Source organism: Cornus florida, unplaced genomic scaffold (genome assembly GCF_030987335.1).
Source record: "Cornus florida cultivar Cherokee Brave unplaced genomic scaffold, ASM3098733v1 CherokeeBrave_3.0.0_Hap2_Chr03, whole genome shotgun sequence".
Taxonomy (NCBI): Eukaryota; Viridiplantae; Streptophyta; class Magnoliopsida; order Cornales; family Cornaceae; genus Cornus; species Cornus florida.
This window is the reverse complement of record NW_026775573.1, coordinates 36897267-36918838: the sequence shown is the minus strand read 5'-3', so window position 1 is coordinate 36918838 and position 21572 is coordinate 36897267. Positions and strand designations below refer to the sequence as shown.

At 35.9% G+C, this 21572-nt stretch overlaps 2 pseudogenes; both read left to right on the top strand.

The window, feature by feature from the left end:
- The first annotated feature begins 778 nt into the window (after positions 1-778).
- Positions 779-877, top strand: LOC132301942 (small nucleolar RNA R71; annotated as a pseudogene).
- Positions 878-12939: 12062 nt separating this feature from the next.
- On the top strand, positions 12940-13038 carry LOC132301847 (small nucleolar RNA R71; annotated as a pseudogene).
- The last annotated feature ends 8534 nt before the right edge of the window (positions 13039-21572 follow it).

Here is a 21572-nt window from a genome sequence, read left to right as displayed (position 1 = left end):
GCAATGGATTGAGAATGAGAATGAAGCAATTGAGTGTTCGTCTCTAAAGTGCCTAGAGCGGTCAAAACTTTCCCTTCAAAAGCGGGGCTCTTAGAATTTCCTTGAGAATATGATGGTTGATTAGGAAAATGAGAATTAGAAAATTGATTACCATGCGATTGAAATGATGATCTAAAACCTTAGGAACCTTGGCTTTGCATAGGAGGTGCAACATACTTCTTGAAAACCACCTTGGGGAGGGTTTGAGCCTTCCCCTTGGTTTCTCCAAGAGAAATTCGGGTGATTCCTTCAACTAGAATTATAGTGATTGTCATAAGGATTGTTCCCTTGATTAACAAAAGCTGCATTAACTTGTTCATGATGCTCACTTTGCACATGTCCATGGGGACAATTGGAAGTAGAATGTAAAACACTAGACCAAGTCATACATGTCTTATTAGATGCATGATGAGAATGGTTAGGGAAGGAGGATACTTGATTCACCGAGTTTTGGTTGATTAAGAATTGATCAAACCTTTGAGATAATGATTTCATCTCGGTGGCTATTTCATTGGAATGGTCAACTTGATGTAAGCCAACAATCTTCCTTCTACTTGAATTCTTACCATTCTTAGAAGATAATTTTCAATGCAAAGAATTTTCACTCATGCTCTCATAAAGACGCCACACGTCATCCTCATGCTTATCAATGTAAGAGCCACCCTTGGAAGCATCAACCATGCTCTTGTAATTATCGGACAAACTCTTGAAGAAATATTGAATTAATTGCCATTTGGGTATGTCATGAAGTGGACACTTTCTAAGCAATTCATTGAATCTTTCCCATGCCTCATGGAACGTTTCCCCATCCCCGTGTGAAAACTCTCGAATTGAGGTTCTCATGGCATTGGTCTTAGAAACCGGATAGTACTTCTTCAAGAACTCTTGTTGCATTTCTGCCTAAGAAGTTATTAAAAAAGGCCTAAGATTGTTAAACCAGTATTTTGCCTTGTCTTTAAGGGTGAATGGAAAAAGTTTAAGCCTTAAAACCTCTTCCTGCATATCCGTGTATCTCACAGTGGAACATACTTCAAAAAACTCATCTAAATGCTTGTAAGGTTCTTCACTTGGAAGTCCATGATAATTAGGAAGCATTTGAATGGTTTATAGTTTGATCTCATAGTGGTGTGCTCTGAATGGTGGCAATTGAATACATGTGGGCGCATTATATTCATTAGGCACATAGTGATCTCTTAAAGCAAAGGGAGGATTAGCAATTGGAAGTGCAACATGGGCACCTTGATTGCCTTGAACTATGGGAGGTTGTGGAATAAACATTGGCCTAGGCATTCTCAATGGAACTTGGCTTTGTTGTTGTGGTGGGTGAATGAATGGCCTCGGCATGCCTAATGGTACTTGCATGTTATCATGATACACATAGGGGTGGAGGATACCTTGTTGGTCTATGTGACCATGGTCCTCCACATGGTTCTCATTATGTACTTCCATTAATGAAATGGATTGACAAGAACTTCTTCTTCCCCTAGGGTTTCAAACAATGGATTCAAGATGAAAATTAAGAGGGACAAGAGTAGGTTTCAATGATCTACGACCATGCATGCACAACAAAACACAATAAGGAACAAGTAATGAACAATCACTTCACCTTCGCAACAAATCAATTATCAAACTTCCTTCACATACAATGATCCCATACTCCCATGCTATCAACAATAGACAAAGAATAATAAAATTGCCTCCACGTGGGCACACGATTTATCTAAGAATTGAAATATAAGCCTCTACGTGGGCCGACGATATAACTAGAGATTGAGTTAAGAAAGAGCTCACAAAGGGTCCTTTAGCACTTCAATTCAATTTTCAATTTTAGCCTTGCAAATTTTTTTAGATTTTAGCTTATTCCTTGCTCTTGCTTAGCTCCTTGCTTAAAATACTCATTTGCTCACCTTCTAGCTAAATGTACCTAGTCAAACAAGAACCTTCATAATAAGTAACCTAAATGAAAATGAAAATAAAGTAAAGACACGATCAAAAGAGTACTAATTCTTAATTGATTCCACAAATATGACGTTGCCTTCAATCAATCCCTGGCAATGGCGCCAAAAACTTGGGGTGGTGCCATCGTGTTGCACCAAAAGTTTGCAAAAGATGTTGGACTAAGAAGAGTGTGGCCAAGTTTTACATTTATAATTTGCCACTACTACCTTTCACTAAAAATATAGTTAGGGCGAGTAGGGATCGTCCCAAGGGATTGGTGGGTTGTATTAGGTTGTGGAATCGAGATTTGGGTTAGTAGGTCGAGGGATCAAAAGATTGGTTGGTGATTGAATTATATTAAGATGCAATTTAAACTAAAGTAGACAATAAAATGTAATAGAGAGAAAATAAGAGAGAGAGATCTTGGGGTTTAGAGATCACCATTAAACATAGCTTTTCTACACCCTTAATGAATGATTAATGAGGGGGAGAACATGTATTGCAACAATAATGTGTGTGTGTGTGGTTGTTTTAACAAGCATGGATGACTAATTAAGTATATATTGTCTAAGCAACATAGTGGATAGGACAATATATCAAATTAAACCATTAATAATTTCTTTAAGCTCACAATCCAAATACATCACAAGGTTAGAAACTATGCTACTTGTTTTCATAAGTATGGAACATCAAACAACAAGCATGGATTGTCATCCCATTTAACATCTAAACTACAACTACACTACAATTAAGCTAATGACATAGAATTAAACTAACTAAACTAAGGGAGATGCACAATCCATCAAGAAATGAGTATGAACCATCAAATAAATCACAATAGCATTCTATTAAGCACTATGTTTTGACAATCTCTAGATCTATAGTATCAATACACATAGACATGCATCAATAACACAAAATCTAGAGACAAACACATGAACATCTATTCTAGCATACACAGACATATGGATAGAATGAAATGATCAATTGGAAGTATTAAACCACACAAATCATTGAATAAACAAGATCTATATATATAAAAATGTCAAAACATATATCACAATACAAATCCCCTTAAAAATAAATAAATCAAGATGTAAAAAGCATGCTTAAGGCTAACTCTAGCCCCAAGAGGATGCCTAGCCATTCATGGATGGTGTCCTCCAGTTCTTAAGGGCTAACTCCATGGTAGAGATTGCTCATTTTCTTGGTCGATGGAAGAATTCCAAGCTTATGTCATTATCCCCCTCTCCTCTTTTTTTCCTTACTAAGAGTATGATATGGAAATTATGTCTAAAGTCTTTCTAGTTTGTCTTTGTATCTATATGCTCTCAAGAATAGCTCATATTCCTTATATAGGTAGGTTAAAATGTCATCTCGAATGACCTGGGCTCGTATACCAATATTCCCCCCAATGATTGGATATGAGACAACTTTTAATGAGCTGGAAATTGAATTTTCTCACATTTGGGGAAGTTCTATCGATTGAACTTTCTCTGAGATCGATCGAACATGGCTGAGATCTATCGAACTTAAGCTGGATCGTTCCTCTATGGCGGCGCCTTTTTGGATAAAGACAAATCTGACATATTTTAGTATTTTTAGGAAAGAGACAAAAGTGGTAGGTGTGGTGGTACAACTGGATAAGATGGAATCTTTTCGATCGATTGGAAGAAAGTTTGATGATCGAACTTTGTGAGATCTTTGGATAAGGACAAAATAGTTCAGATCCATCTTGAAGTGCTGAAATCTATCAAAGTTTGATCGATCAAATATTTACTGAGATCGATCGAACTTGCTGAATTTCCACCACTTGCTTCCTTTTGCTCCCATTTTGCTCCCTTCTTTGATTCATCTCAAGATTGCTTCAATTATGCTCTTATTTAGTTGAGTTAGCTTATTTTGGGGATAAGTACCTAAAAAGGGCAATAACATGAAATTAGTCTAAAACGGGAAAGTAAGATAGATAAAGTTTCTAGAATACCTAAGCTTAAGGGGTTTAAATGCGCACTTTTCAGCGCTAATCAACCTTGCACACTCCAATCGAATACGAGTTATGGACTCATTAAGAGAATTTAATTTCATCCTCCTCATTGCAAGATAAATCGGTGAATCTATCAAGATTGATTGTGTACACCCCAATCGAAAATCCGATCTATAGAATTCATTAAGAGATATAAGTTTCAGCCTCCTCAAAGGTTATACGATGAATCTATTAAGAGTGATCCTGTACACTCCAATCAAAAATCGATCTACAGATTCATTAAGAGATCTAAAATCTCAACATCCTCAGTTACAGGATTGAGCTCCCACATGATCGGTTGGTCAATTAAACATCAACCTTCGCAATAGCACGAATCATTGTAAAATAGGGCTATTGGTCGGGTAAGTCGAACCACTGGGACTGCGCTAGTCTATGGCAACCTAAGAGTCTAGATTACTTTTAGAATGATGAGGGGGTATATAGAGTTTTGTTGGTTTGTCACTTAGTCACTAGAATTGAAATGTGCTTAAAGAAATAAATGCAAGGAATTTAAGAAGAAGAAGTCTAGAAAAGGAGGTCTAGGGAAGTGAATTCACCACCAATCCTATAAACATACTAAATTTCTATTAACTTGGGAAACAATTTCACTACATGGCAATGATATGTAGTAATACTAGATTGCTACATTATCCTCAAGAAAATCATAGGATCAAGATTTAAGTATAATCCCTCAAAGAGCCACATGCTAGAACTACCTAGATTAGGGTGTAGCCATAACATGCTCACTAAGCTAGGGACCATCAAACCCCTTAATCACTATGGTAATAGCACATGAAGTCAAGACACAAGATTAATCCATCAAAAGGAAGTCTTAAGCTATGGATTAACAAATTTCTCATACAACATGCCTTTAAACCCATTTCACAATTTCATTTCCATTCTCACTATGAAGATGCAAGTTATATAATCATGAGAGGATAAAATCTAAGACAAGATAAGAACTCAACATGATCATTTATAGGCATTGAAATCCATTACAACAAGTGTAAGTGCTCTAAATCATGAAACTACCATGTACATGAATCATTCCCCAAATTAGATGAAATTAAAGCATGCTTACAAGAGAGAGCTTCATCACCTCCCTAGATAGAGGTTTAGTTATCCATGGATACAAAAATGGAAGAAGGAAGCTTGGAAGAATAAGCCATTTTCGAGCTCCCTTCCTTTGGCTTCAAGAACACACCCTCCTTGCTCTCTTCTCTCTCCTCTAATCTTGTAAAATGAAGCTCAATCCTATTGTGTGGCTTCCCTCTCTTATCTTCTAGAGATAAGGCTCTAGAAACCCCCACCAACCAACATCTCCAACCAACCATTAAAGAGGGAAATTAGAATTGAGGAACCCAAGATGCAAGTGGCTGAAAATGGGCCATTTCCGGATGCAATTCTGCCCTAAGTTCGAGCACTCGAAATAAGGGCTCGAGCACTCGAAATTGGAGCAGAATGCTCCATTCTTGCCTTGCTCCGCCCAGACCTACTTCGGTTAAACAGCCATAACTTTGCGGTCCGAACTCCAAATGATGAACCGTTTGAAGATTTAGAAAGCTAATTCAGAGCTCTAAATATTTCATCTTTTGGTGGAGATCCAATTCTCAAGGATGGTTGGTCGAAAATGAAGATCAAGGCAGAATTTCATTGCTGCCAGGCAGTTCTGCGCACCTCTGGTAACAAGGCCATAACTCTCTGCTCCGAGCTCCGAATGACAAACCGTTTGAAGATTTAGAAAGCTAATTCAGAGCTAAAAATCTTTCATGTTATGAGGGAAGTCCAGTTCTCGAGTTTGGAAGGTCAAAATGGCAAGCAAAGTCCAGGTTCTACTGCTGCCAGAATTCAGCATTGACACCTTTTGTTGCTCAAGATTCCACAAGGCCTTATTCTTGTTCCATTTTGGCCAATGAACCTGAAAATGCATAAAAACATAGAAATGAAGATAATCTACATAAATTAACATACAACGGACTTTACTAATGCAATTTAGGGCGCTTGAATATATAATATTCGACGCTTATCACCACATCACATCATAGGGAAATGAACATTGATGTGCTCACATAAGTTGTTATGTTACTTGTTTTTCCCATTGAACCCAGGAGAAATATCACTGGGTTGGGTTCCCATAACATCACAACGTCGATTACAGGCTCTTTATAATCCATTTAGATGTCTTGGACACAAGGTCCCTTCACATGTCTTTCAACAGTGGATCTGGCAAATGAGATATGGCCTTAGACTTTAAGTCCCTTCACATGTCTTTCGACAGTGGATCTGCCAAATGAGATTTGACCTTGGACACTAAGTCCCTTCACCCAGTAAACTATGATAATCCATTTGCCAAGATCTCTTCCAAATGATTGTGCTTCAATTGCACATGTATGGAATTTTCACTGTAACACTGGCTATGAGCTTGAAGCATCGCAACCTTATTGCCACAAAAATATTTCAAGAGTGGTATAGGCTTACTTTGTATTGGAATACTCTCCAGTAAGATCCTTACCCAGTCAACTTCCTCTCTAGTAGAGAAAGTATAATAACATTCAGATTCCATCAAGGAATGAGTTATACAAGTCCACCCTTTTGATTTTCAAGAAATCATAACTCCACCCATGGTGAAGATCTAAGTTGGTATGAACTTTGAGCATCCATAGCAAAGAATGGCTAGGTATTTACAATAATCTGACCCATGATCCATAGTACTCTGCAAGTACATCAATATCCTCACAAGAGAAATCTAATGATCTCTTCCCAGATTATTTCTGTACTTGATGACAAGTTGTGTGTTTGCCCTGGTGTAGTTCATCGCATCATAAAGACCACCAATAATTTGAGAATTCATGTTGATTCTCTGTACTGCCTTGATTGCAAACTAACTTTGATCTGGGATCAATAAGAACAAAGACTGTAGCATCTGATAAGATTTTGATCCTTTCAAGATTAATTGATAAAATTGGATTACGTGAGAGTAAATCCATGTTGAGGCCCCACACTTTGATTTACACAATCACACCAGCCTCCCTAAGATCCATCATGTCAAAAGTTCAAATTAAGAACTTTATAGACAAATAATAATTGCCAGAATTTCCTTGGAATCTCTTTTTATTAATCTAAAATTCAACTGCAATCATTGCTTTCCTAAACATTTATTCCCCTATTTAGGAGCTTTAAAAAATGAGCTTTCAAGGATAAAAATTAATATCATCAATAAAATGATAACACAACACTTTTCTTCATGAATATAATTAGCTCATTTCAAACATGTCAATATAGATCAAATTTTCAATATTAGTGTCTTTTCAACACATCCATAAAAGTTTACATGCTACATGTAATGCTTTGATCTACATAAACCTTATCATTGATTATCCTTTTGATTAATGAATTTAAACTAATGTAATCAAGTATATGACGTGCCATAAATTAAGAAATTTATCAATAACCAAAAATCATTTTTATAATTGGAAAGCATACCGTTAATAAAGTGGCTCATTTCAACAATCATACCAATTTGGGATGAAAATCTGAAAACCTCTTTCAGATGCATCACTTACCAGAAATTATGCTTATGCATGCCACTTTAGAAGTTGAAGAGTTCTTCTCTTATATTGTCATCTAATCCCCCCACTAGTCATAGATCTTGTATGATTTTGACTAATTGTAATGTGGAGAGATGATCTAGTTTCAATCAACCGATGGCATGCATCTGAAAAACAATAAACTTCTTTTGTGATCTTCTCGTTCATCACAGAATATGATTTAATCAGGGGGAAAGTGACCTGCTAGAGCTTTCAGCTTTCAAGTAATAACCATAAGTATATTCAAAATGAGCATCAATAATGTGATCGATGGAGATCAGTTCTAAGGTACCATATTTCTTTTAACATATATAAAAATTAGACAACTAAATTTTCATATGCTACCTATAATGCATTAACCCATATAGGTTTTACCATAACCTTTCGATCAATCCCTGACAAATCCTTTGATAAAAGGATTCAGTTTATTGACTAAGTTTAAAACACATTATTAATCAATGAATTTGGCAATATAAACATAAATTATTGCACAAATTTAGACATACCTTTAATGAAAATATTATTTCAAGGAACGTACCAGATTCAAAGATAACCTTGAAATCACACTTGAAAGAAAATGAATCATTAACCATATTCGTATGAATATAAGGAATATGGTATTCATTCTTTAGAATGACCAGCTTTCTAGAAGTGCAATTTCATCCAATTGCCCTTGTGCCCACCAACATAGGATATTGGGTTACATGATTCCCCCACTAGGCATGGAAGAATTCTTGTCACCTTTAGTAGGATGAGATGCCAATTCAATCCACCTTGTGATCTTCTCATTAATCAAATTAAAATTTGATCAAATGGTGTTTTGTCACCCAGAACAGCTGGACATAGCTTAGTCATGACAAAAACGATTTTCAATTGTCGAAGGAAAAATAAAATTTTTCTTTCCACCGTTGGTATTTTTTAACCATCAAAAGCCTCGATATTCGGTTGAGAAAATGAATAAATAATGTTGAACAACAACGAAAATGAATCCATTGAGAGAAAAATATCTTCAAATTGTTGGAACCGATATATTAAAACGGTGAGTATCGAGGCTTAGAGGTGCGTAATCGCTTCTTGAAGATAGTTGAAGCCTTTTCCACGTGCAACGAAAGACAAATATAAAATCTATGCGTTCATGAAGGTTGCACTTCTTCTTCATGAACCTATGTATTTATCTCCATCTGATCAACTGAAAATATAAAACTCACACACTCAAACTCAATAATTTGAAAACACCTTTTCAAATCCCCTTTGATTAACTTTAACTAGTTTAGAGAGTGTGTATTTCGTAGGCTTCATATGCTATATTATTTATACTAATATATTTATAAGACATTAATTAAGTATTTAATGTAACTTTAAACTTAACTCATAAATAACATATTAATATAGTAGATTAAATACATTAGGTGAAGAATTTAAAGTTTACAGTTGGTAATATCAATACTTTGTCTCCATATATATAGATTAATAAAATTAATTTGAAACATAACTCCAACAATATGGGATATTTAGAATTTTTCTCTTTTTTTGTACATATACATATATACTTCTTAATGTGCAGAGAACTAATTACCTTAGATTTTTACTTTAATTAATTATGTTTTTTCCTTTTGTCTATTGCTTCATGATGAGTCTAACTTTATGGTGTTCTTTGATAGATTAGAAAACCATAGCTTAGGATCCTAAGTAGTATTAGTTAATGCATTCAAGAAAACATCTAGGAAATGGAAGTGTAAGCATCATTGATGGACGTGACAGTGGGCGTAACGTGAATTAGAATGAAATGATTAGCTGTTGTTTGCACACAAATTAAATGAACACCTTGCTTAACTAGGATATAATGGGGGGATGTTTTTTTTTTTTGGCAAATTGCAAAAACCCCCCTCAAGTTTTACCTGCTAGCAAAAAAACCCCTCTTATAAATTGTTTTAGCAAACAAAACCCCTCATCTATCATGAGGAGGGTATTTTAACTGCTGACTATTTAAGGGGTTATGTTTTGAACAAAAATACCCCTTAAACATTACACTATTCTACTTCACCCCCGAGTCCAACTCAGACGAGTTAACCATTGAACCCGACCACATCAGTGGATCACCGTTGAGTTCGACCTGTCAATGATAATGCATGCTCTCTCTCTTCCCCAACACTGTCTCCTTTTAATCTCCATCTTCATCTCTAATTCCTCTGACTTCCCTTTTCTTGGGTGATCAGAGTCTCCATTGATCTTCAACTCTCAGTCAAAATTTCTATTTCAGATTATTAAAATCCTCCACTACTGAGTACTGATTCACACAGATCTGGCGGGTTTGTCAGTAATCTATAGAAATTGAGCAAAGGTTCTTCAGAAAAGTTTAACACTTCCACATATTAAGACTTGTAATACGAATCATTTAGGCATTTTTTTGTAGTTATTGGTTATAATTTGTTAGGCTTCATTTAGATAGGAAGAATTGGGGGGATTTGGAAAGAAAAGAAAGGAAATGATAAGGAGTGTTGTGTTTGGATGAGATGATTTGAAGAGGAAAGAAAGGATTGGGAATGATAGCTATCCCTCCAAATCCCTCATTTGGAATCCCTCCAAAATTGACAAGATTTGGAGGGATTTGGAGAGAAAGGGAGCTAATGACCAAAGTATCCCTTCATGGATGCTGTTGACCACAAGCTGGTTCTACGAATTGGCAATTGCAGAGAGAGACCTTGATTATAGACCTTGCTTAGTTGAAAAACAAGAATAACTTAGTTTTTTTTTTTTTTTGGTTAAAAGATTAGTTGATTAGTTTGCAAAACAAGAATTACAGACCTTGATTAGTTGATTAGTTTGCAAAACAAGAATTACAGACCTTGATTAGTTGAAAAAAAATTAAAACAAAACCTATACATACAAGTCAGCAGTTGCAGGGAGAGAGGGGGGCAAGCTTGAGAGTTGTGAGACTGCGGCGGTAGCTTGCGAACGGCGAACCTGAACTGGAACAACGGGCGATGGAAATAGAAAGATATGGGTTTTGATTTTTGGAACAATCTGAAATGATATGCCGATATAGGTTTTGATATACTTACAGACAGATAAATAAACTGAAATATATGGGTTTTGATCTTCTGATTCTTGTAGATTTTGTAGTCTACAGTTGCAGCCTGTGACTAAACTAAAAATACCCAGAGGCCCACTATCAGTTGGAGGCCCAAACAATAGAAGTCATATGCATATACCAATTTAGCCCAATTAAATAAAGGAAGCTCCACTTAACATAAAAGCCAAGTGGACGGCCCATAAGTCCACAACGTTTGCCATAATGATATGCACACGATAAGGTATAAATACCCACATGTGGGAGTAAAAGCCAGGAAACAGCTCCATGTAAACCTTTGAAAAAAACTTATAAATAGAGCGTGAATGAGAATGAAAGATCATGGAATTCCCATCATTGTTATTCTCTTCAAAAAATTATTTATATCTCGCCAATTTTCTGCATACTTCTTCTCAATTTGTTTCTTTAAATGTTCAGGTGTAAAAATTTGCACCTACACTTTGGCGCCGTCTGTGGGAAAAGTTTGATCTGTAAAACTGTTCAAGTCCCAAAAAGCTGAACGGCCGCAAGAGTCGATCGTAAAATTTAGGATTAGGATTCGGGACCGGTTCTGTGTCAATGACAACAAAATCAATGGGGAAGAAAAGTTTGTCAATCTTAATCAATACGTCCTCAATGATACCCTTAGGCTTTTTGATGGATTGGTTGGTAAGTTGCAAAACCACCGACGTCGGTTTCAAGTCTCCTAAGCCTAATTTGACATATACCGAGTATAGAAGAAGATTAACACTTGCTCCTAAGTCTAGGAGAGCCCGATTAATGATATGATCACCAATGATGCATGAAGTGATAGGTGAACCAAGGTCTTTGAACTTTGGAAGAGTGTTATGTTGCAAAATAGAGCTCACTTGCTCAGTTAAGACCAATTTTTTAGGTGCTTGGCTTTTGTTCTTCCTCTTTTGGGTGCAAAGATCTTTTAAAAACTTGGCATAAGCCGGAATTTGCCTGGTTGTATCCAAAAGCGGAAGGTTGACTTTCACTTGCCTAAACACATCAATGATTTCATTTGTTTTGGCCTTTTGCTTGTCATTTGAAATGGATCATTTCAAGGCATCCGGAAATGGAGCTTTTGGTTCAAAAACTTTCTTAGAAATTTTCTTTGAAGTCTCTTAAACACAAGAAGTTTTGAAATCATTTTGCAAATCACTTTTCATCAAATCAGTTTTCAAATCGCTTTTCAACACTTTCTCATTTGAATGATCATGCATATGCAATGAATGAGGGATATGATAAGAAACGGGACGGGTGTCAACTTATGGTTGCACCGGTTCACTCTCTTCATTAGACATACCCACTTGGTTGTTCACAATCTTCGCACTTCTCAAGGTAGTTACCGCATTGACATGCTCTATTATAGGACTTTTCGATGAGGAATGAGTCTCCACAACACATTGTTGCTTTGGTGGGGCATTCAAAGACATTTTCCCTTTCTCTCTAGTATTTAAAGTACTATCTATTTGCCCTACTTGGGTTTCTAGCTTAGCAACGGAATGAGAATGAGAATGAAGTAATTGAGTGTTCATCTCTAGAGTGCTTAGAGCGGTTAAAACTTTCTCTTCAAAAGCGGGGCTCCTAGAATTTCCTTGAGAATATGATGGTTGATTAGGAAAATGAGAATTAGAAAATTGATTACCATGAGATTGAAATGATGATCTAAAACCTTGGGAACCTTGGCTTTACGTCGGAGGTGGAACATACTTCCCTTGAAAACCACCTTGGGGAGGGTTTGAGCCTTCCCCTTGGTTTCTACAAGAGAAATTCGGGTGATTCCTTCAACTAGAATTATAGTGATTGTCATAAGGATTGTTTCCTTGATTAACAAAAGCTGTATTGACTTATTTATGATGCTCACTTTGCACATGTCTATGGGGACAATTGGAAGTAGAATGTAAAACACTAGACCAAGTCATACATGTCTCATTAGATGCATGATGAGAATGGTTAGGAAGGAAGATACTTGATTCGCAGAGTTTTGGTTGATCAAGAATTGATCAAACCTTTGAGATAAGGATTTCATCTCGGCGGCTATTTCATTGGAATGATCAACTTGATGTAAGCCAACAATCTTCCTTCCACTTGATTTCCTATCTTTCTTAGAAGATAAAGTTCGATGCAAAGAATTTTCAATCATACTCTTATAAAGACGCCCCACGTCATCCTCATGCTTATCAATGTAAGAGCCACCCATGGAAGCATCAACCATGCCCTTATAATTATCGGATAAACTCTCGAAGAAATATTCAACTAATTTCCATTTGGGCATGTCATGATGTGGACACTTCCTAAGCAATTCATTGAATCTTTCCCATGCCTCATGGAACGTTTCCCCATCATCGTGTGAAAACTCTCGAATTGAGGTTCTCATGGCATTGGTCTTAGAAACCGGATAGTACTTCTTCAAGAACTTTTGTTGCATTTTTGCCCAAGAAGTTATTGAAAAAGGCCTAAGATTGTTAAACCAGTATTTTGCCTTGTCTTTAAGGGTGAATGGAAAAAGTTTAAGCCTTAAAACCTCTTCCGGCATGTCCGTGAATCTCACAGTGGAACATATTTCAAGAAACTCATCTAAATGCTTATAAGGTTCTTCACTTGGAAGTCCATGATAATTAGGAAGCATTTGAATGGTTTATGGTTTGATCTCACAGTGGGGTGCTCTAAATGGTGGCAATTGAATGCATGTGGGTGCATTATATTCATTAGGCACATAGTGATCTCTTAAAGCAAGGGGAGGATTAGTAATTGGAAGTGCAACATGGGCACCTTGATTGCCTTGAACTATAGGAGGTTGTGGAACAAACATTGACCTAGGCATTCCCAATGGAACTTGGCCTTGTTGTTGTGGTGGGTGAATGAATGGCCTCGGCATGCCTAATGGTACTTGCATGTTATCATGATACACATAGGGGTGGAGGATACCTTGTTAGTCTATGTGACCAAGGTCCTCCACATGGTTCTCATTATGTACTTCCACTAATGAAATGGATTGACTAAAATTTCCTCTTCCTCTAGGGTTTCGAACAACGGATTCAAGATGAAAATTAAGATAGACAAGAGTAGGTTTCAATGATCTACGACCATGCATGCACAACAAAACACAACAAGCAACAAGCAATGAACAATCACTTTACCTTCGTAACAAATCAATTATCAAACTTCCTCCACATACAATGATCACATATTCCCATGATATCAACAATAGGCAAAGAATAATAAAATTGCCTCCACGTGGGCTCACGATTTATCTAAGAATTGAAATACAAGCCTCTACGTGGGCCGACAATTTAACTAGAGATTGAGTTAAGAAAGAGCTCACAAAGGGTCCTTTAGCACTTCAATTCAATTTTCAATTTTAGCCTTGCAAATTTTTTTAGATTTTAACTGATTCCTTGCTCTTGCTCACCTTCTAGCTAAATGCTCCTTTGCTCACCTTTTAACTAAATGCACCTAGTCAAACAAGAACCAACACAATAAGTAACCTAAATGAAAATGAAAATAAAGTAAAGACACGATCAAAAGAGTACTAATTCCTAATTGATTCCACAAATACGACGTTGCCTTCAATCAATCCCCGGCAACAGCGCCAAAAACTTGGTGTGGTGCCGTCGCGTTGCACCAAAAGTTTGCAAAAGATGTTGGACTAAGATGAGTGTGGCCAAGTTTTACATTTATAATTTTCCACTACTACCTTTTACTAAAAATATAGTTGGGGCGAGTAGGGATAGTCCTATGGGATTGGTGGGTTGTATTAGGTTGTGGAATCGAGATTAGGGTTAGTAGGTTGAGTGATTAAAAGATTGATTGGTGATTGAATTATATTAAGATGCAATTTAAACTAAAGTAGACAATGAAATGTAATAGAGAGAAAATAAGAGAGAGAGATCTTGGGGTTTAGAGATCACCACTAAGCATAGATTTTCTACACCCTTAATAAATGATTAATGAGGGGAAGAACATGTATTGCAACAATAGTGTGTGTGTGTGTGGTTGTTTCAACAAGTATGGATGACTAATTAAGTATATATTGTCTAAGCAACATAGTGGATAGCACAATATATCAAACTAAGCCATTAATCCTTTCTTTAAGCTCACAATCCAAATACATCACAAGGTTAGAAACTATGCCACTTGTTTTCATAAGTATGGAACATCAAACAACAAGCATGGATTGCATCCCATTTAACATCTAAACTACAACAACACTACAATTAAGCTATGACATAGAATTAAACTAACTAAACTAAGGAAGAGGCACAATCCATCAAGAAATGAGTATGAACCATTAAATAAATCACAATAGCATTCTATTAAGCACTATGTTTCGACAATCTCTAGATCTATAGCATCAATACACATAGACATGTATCAATAACACAAAATCTAGAGACAAACACATGAACATCTATTCTAGTATACATAGACATATGGATAGAATGAAATGATCAATTGGAAGCATTAAACCACACAAATCATTGAATAAACAAGATCTATATATATAAAAATGTCAAAACATATATTACAATACAAATCCCCTCAAAAATACATAAATCAAGATGTAGAAAACTTGCTTAGGGCTAACTCTAGTCCCAAGAGGATGTCTAGCCATTCATGGATGGTGTCCTCCAGCCCTCAAGGGCTACTCCATGGTAGAGATTGCTCCTCTTCTTGGTTGATGGAAGAATTCGAAGCTTGTGTCATTAGCCCCCTCTCCTATTTTCTTCCTCACTAAGAGTATGATATGGAAATTGTGTCTAAAGTCTTTCTAGTATGTCTATGTATCTATATGCTCTCAAGAATGGCTCATATTCCTTATATAGGTAGGTTAAAATGTCACCTCGAATGACCTGGGCTCGTACACCAATATTCCCCCCAATGATTGGATATGAAACAACTTTTAATGAGCTGGAAATTGAATTTTCTCATACTTGGGGAAGTTCTATCGATTGAACATCCTCTGAGATCGATCGAACATGACTGAGATCTATCGAACTTAAGCTGGATCGTTCCTCTATGACGGCGCCTTTTTGGATAAAGATAAATCTGAGATATTTTGGTATTTTTGGGAAAGAGATAAAAGTGGTAGGTGTGGTGGTATAACTAGATAAGATGGAATCTTTTCGATCGATCGGAAGAAAGTTTGATCGACCAAATTTTGTGAGATCTTTGGATAAGGACAAAATAGTTCAGATCCATCTTGAAGTGCTGAAATCTATCAAAGTTTGATCGATCGAATATTTATTGAGATCGATCGAACTTGCTGAATTTCCACCACTTGCTTCCTTTTGCTCCCACTTTGCTCCCTTCTTTGATTCATTTCAAGATTGCTTCAATTATGCTCTTATTTAGCTGGGTTAGCTTATTTTGGGGATAAGTACCTAAAAAGGGCAATAACATGAAATTAGTCTAAAACGGGAAAGTAAGATAGATAAAGGTTCTAGAATACCTAAGCTTAAGGGGTTTAAATGCGCACTTTTCAGTGCTAATCAACCTTGCACACTCCAACCGAATACCGGTTATGGACTCATTAAGAGAATTTAATCTCATCCTCCTCATTGCAAGATAAATTGGTGAATCTATCAAGATTGATTGTGTACACCCCAATCGAAAATCCAATCTATAGAATTCATTAAGAGATATAAGTCTCAGCCTCCTCAAAGGTTATACGGTGAATTTATTAAGAGTGATCCTGTACACTCCAATCGAAAATTGATCTATAGATTCATTAAGAGATCTAAAATCTCAACCTCCTCAGTTACAGGATTGAGCTCCCACATCACATCATAGGGAAATGAACATTGATGTGCTCACATAAGTTGTTATGTTACTTGTTTTTCCCATTGAACCCAGGAGAAATATCATTGGGTTGGGTTCCTATAACATCACAACGTCGATTACAGGCTCTTTCCAATCCATTTAGATGTCTTAGACACAAAGTCCATTCACTTGTCTTTCGACAATGGATCTGGCAAATGAGATATGGCCTTAGACATTAAGTCCCTTCACATGTTTTTCGACAGTGGATCTGCCAAATGAGATTTGACCTTGGACACTAAGTCCCTTCACACAGTAAACTATGATAATCCATTTGCCAAGATCTCTTCCAGATGATTGTGCTTCAATTGCACATGTATGGACTTTTCATTGTAACAATGGCTATGAGCTTGAAGCATCGCAACCTTATTGCCAAAATATTTCAAGAATGGTATAGGCTTACTTCGTATTGGAATACTCTCCAGTAAGATCCTTACCCAGTCAACTTCCTTTCTAGTAGAGAAAGTACAATAACATTCAGATTCCATCGAGGAATGAGTTATACAAGTCCACCCTTTTGATTTTCAAGAAATCATAACTCCACCCATGGTGAAGATCTAAGTTGGTATGAACTTTGAGCATCCATAGCAAAGAATAGCTAGGTATTTGCAATAATCCGACCCATGATCCATAGTACTCTGCAAGTACATCAATATCCTCACAAGAGAAATCCAATGATCTCTTCCCAGATTATTTCTGTACTTGATAACAAGTTGTGTGTTTGCCCTGGTGTAGTTCATCGCATCATAAAGACCACCAATAATTTGAGAATTCAAGTTGATTCTCTACACTGCCTTGATTGCAAACTGACTCTGATCTGGGATCAATAAGAACAAAGACTGTAGCATCTGATAAGATTTTGATCCTTTCAAGATTAATTGATAAAATTGGATTACGTGAGAGTAAATCCATGTTGAGGCCCCACACTTTGAATTACACAATCACACCAGCCTCCCTAAGATCCATCATGTCAAAAGTTCAAATTAAGAACTTTATAGACAAATAATAATTGCCAGAATTTCCTTGGAATCTCTTTTTATCAATCTAAAATTCAACTGCAATCATTGCTTTCCTAAACATTCATTCCTCTATTTAGGAGCTTTAAAAAATGAGCTTTCAAGGATTAAAGTTAATATCATCAATAAAATAATAACACAACACTTTTCTTCATGAATATAATTAGCTCATTTCAAACATGTCAATATAGATCAAATTTTCAGTATTAATGTCTTTTCAACACATCAATAAATGTTTACATGCTACATATAATGCTTTGATCTACATAAACCTTACCATTGGTTATCCTTTTGATTAATGAATTTAAACTAATGTAATCAAGTATATGACGTGCCTTAAATTAAGAAATTTATCAATAACCAAAAATCATTTTTATAACTGGAAAGCATACCGTTAATAAAGTGGCTCATTTCAACAATCATACCAATTTTGGATGAAAAATCTGAAGACCTCTTTCAGATGCATCACTTACCAGAAATTCTGCTTATGCATGCCACTTTAGAAGTTGAAGAGTTCTTCTCTTATATTGTCATATAATCCCCCCACTAGTTATAGATCTTGTATGATTTTGACTAATTGTAATATGGAGAGATGATCTAGTTTCAATTAACCGATGGCACGCGTCTGAAAAACAATAAACTTCTTTAGTGATCTTCTCGTTCATCACAGAATATGATTTAATCAGGCGGAAAGTGACCTGTTAGAGCTTTCAGCTTTCAAGTAATAAACATAAGTATATTCAAAATGAGCATCAATAATGTGATCGATGGAGATTAGTTCTAAGGTACCATATTTCTTTCAACATCTATAAAAGCTAGACCACTAAATTTTCATATGCTACCTATAATGCATTGACCCATATAGGTTTTACCATAACCTTTCGATCAATCCCTGACAAATCCTTTGATAATAGGATTCAGTTCAATGACCAAGTTTATAACACATTATTAATCAATGAATTTGGCAATATAAACATAAATTATTGCACAAATTTAGACATACCTTTAATGAAAATATTATTTCAAGGAACATACCAGATTCAAAGATAACCTTGAAATCACACTTGAAAGAAAATGAATTATTAACCATATTCGTATGAATATAAGGAATATGGTATTCATCCTTTAGAATGACCAGCTTTCCAGAAGTGCAATTTCATCCAATTGCCCTTGTGCCCACCAACATAGGATATTGGGTTACATGATTCCCCCACTAGGCATGGAAGAATTCTGGTCACCTTTAGTAGGATGAGATGCCAATTCAATCCACCTTATGATCTTCTCATTAATCAAATTAAAATTTGATCAAATGGTGTTTTGTCACCCAGAATAGCTGGACATAGCTTAGTCATGACAAAAATGATTTTCAATTGTCGAAGGAAAAACAAAATTTTTCTTTCCACCGTTGGTATTTTTTAACCATCAAAAGCCTCGATATTCGGTTGAGAAAATGAATAAATAATGTTGAACAACAACGAAAATGAATCCATTGAGAGAAAAATATCTTCAAATTGTTAGAACCGATATATTAAAACGGTGAGTATCGAGGCTTAGAGATGCGTAGTCGCTTCTTGAAGATAGTTGAAGCCTTTTCCACGTGCAACGAAAGACAAATGGTAGCACTATCTCCAGGTTTCAACTAAGCCTAATTATCAAATCTATGCGTTCATGAAGGTTGCACTTTTTCTTCATGAACCTATGTATTTATCTCCGTTCGATCGACTGAAAATATAAAACTCACACACTCAAACTCAATAATTTGAAAACACCTTTTCAAATCCCCTTTGATTAACTTTAACTAGTTTAGAGAGTGTGTATTTCGTAGGCTTCATATGCCATATTATTTATACTAATATATTTGTAAGACATTAATTAAGTATTTAATGTAACTTTAAACTTAATTCATAAATAACATATTAATATAGTAGATTAAATACATTAGGTGAAGAATTTAAAGTTTACAGTTGGTAATATCAATACTTTGTCTCCATATATATAGATTAATAAAATTAATTTGAAACATAACTCCAACAATATGGGATATTTAGAATTTTTCTCTTTCTTTGTACATATACATATATACTTCTTAATGTGCAGAGAACTAATTACCTTAGATTTTTACTTTAATTAATTATGTTTTTTCCTTTTGTCTATTGCTTCATGATAAGTCTAACTTTATGGTGTTCTTTGATAGATTAGGAAACCATAGCTTAGGATCCTAAGTAGTATTAGTTAATGCATTTAAGAAAACATCTAGGAAATGGAGGCGTAAACATCATTGATGGACATGACGGTGGGCGTGACGTGAATTAGAATGAAATGATTGGCTGTTGTTTGCACACAAATTAAATGAACACCTTGCTCAACTAGGATATAATGGGGGGATGTTTTTTTTTTTGGCGAATTGCAAAAAACCCCCCTCAAGTTTTACCTGCTAGCAAAAAAACTCCTCTTATAAATTGTTTTAGCAAAAATATCATGAGGACGGTATTTTAACTGCTGACTGTTTAAGGGGTTATGTTTTGAACAAAAATACCCCTTAAACATTACATTGTTCTGCTTCATCCCTGAGTCCAACTCGGACGAGTTAACCATTGAACCCGACCACATCAGTGGATCACCGTTGAGTTCGACCTGTCAATGATAATACATGCTCTCTCTCTTCCCCAACACTGTCCCCTCTTCATCTCCATCTTCGTCTCTAATTCCTCTGACTTCCCTTTTCTTGGGGTATCAGAGTCTCCATTGATCTTCAACTCTCAGCCAAAATTTTTATTTCAGATTATTGAAACCCTCCACTATTGAGTACTGATTCACACAGATCTGGCGGGTTTTTCAGTAATCTATAGAAGCTAAGCAAAGGTTCTTCGGAAAAGTTTAACACTTCCAGAAATTAAGACTTGTAATACGAATCATTTAGGTATTTTTTATAGCTATTGGTTGTGATTTGTTAGGCTTTGTTTAGATAGGAAGAATTGGGGGGATTTGGAAAGAAAAGAAAGGAAATGATAAGGAGTGTTGTGTTTGGATGGGATGATTTGAAGAGGAAAGAAAGGATACGGAATGATAGCTATCCCTCCAAATCCCTCATTTGGAATCCCTCCAAAATTGACAAGATTTGGAGGGATTTGGAGAGAAAGGGAGCTAATGACAAAAGTATCCCTCCATGGATGCTGTTGACCACAAGCTGCTTCTACGAATTGGCAATTGCAGAGAGAGACCTTGATTACAGACCTTGCTTAGTTGAAAAACAAGAATAACAAGTTAATTAGTTTTTTTTTTTTTTGGTTAAAAGATTAGTTGATTAGTTTGCAAAACAAGAATTACAGACCTTGATTAGTTGAAAAAAAATTAAAACAAAACCTATACATACAAGTTAGCAGTTTCAGAGAGAGAGAGGGGCAAGCTTGAGAGTTGTGAGACAGCGGCAGAAGCTTGCGAAAGGCGAACCTGAACTGGAACAACGGGCGATAGAAACAGAAAGATATGGGTTTTGATTTTTGGAACAATCTGAAATGATATGCCGATATAGGTTTTGATATACTTATAGACAGATAAATAAACTGAAATATATGGGTTTTGATCTTCTGATTCTTGTAGATTTTGTAGTCTACAGTTGCAGCGTGCGACTAAACTAAAAATACCCAGAGGCCCACTATCAGTTGGAGGCCCAAACAATAGAAGTCATATGCATATACGAATTCAGCCCAATTAAATAAAGGAAGCTCCACTTAACATAAAAGCCGAATGGATGGCCCAATCTCAACAGGCCCATAAGTGCACAACGTTTGCCATAATGATATGCACACGATTAGTAGGTATAAATACCCACGTTTGGGAGTAAAAGCCAGGAAACAGCTCCATGTAAACCTTTGAAAAAAACTTATAAATAGAGCGTGAATGAGAATGAAAGATCATGGAATTCCCATCATTGTTCTTCTCTTCAAAAATTATTTATATCTCGCCAATATTTTGGATACTTCTTCTCAATTTATTTCTTTAAATGTTCGGGTGTAAAAATTTGCACCTACACTTTGGTGCCATCTGTGGGAAAAGCTTGATCAGTAAAA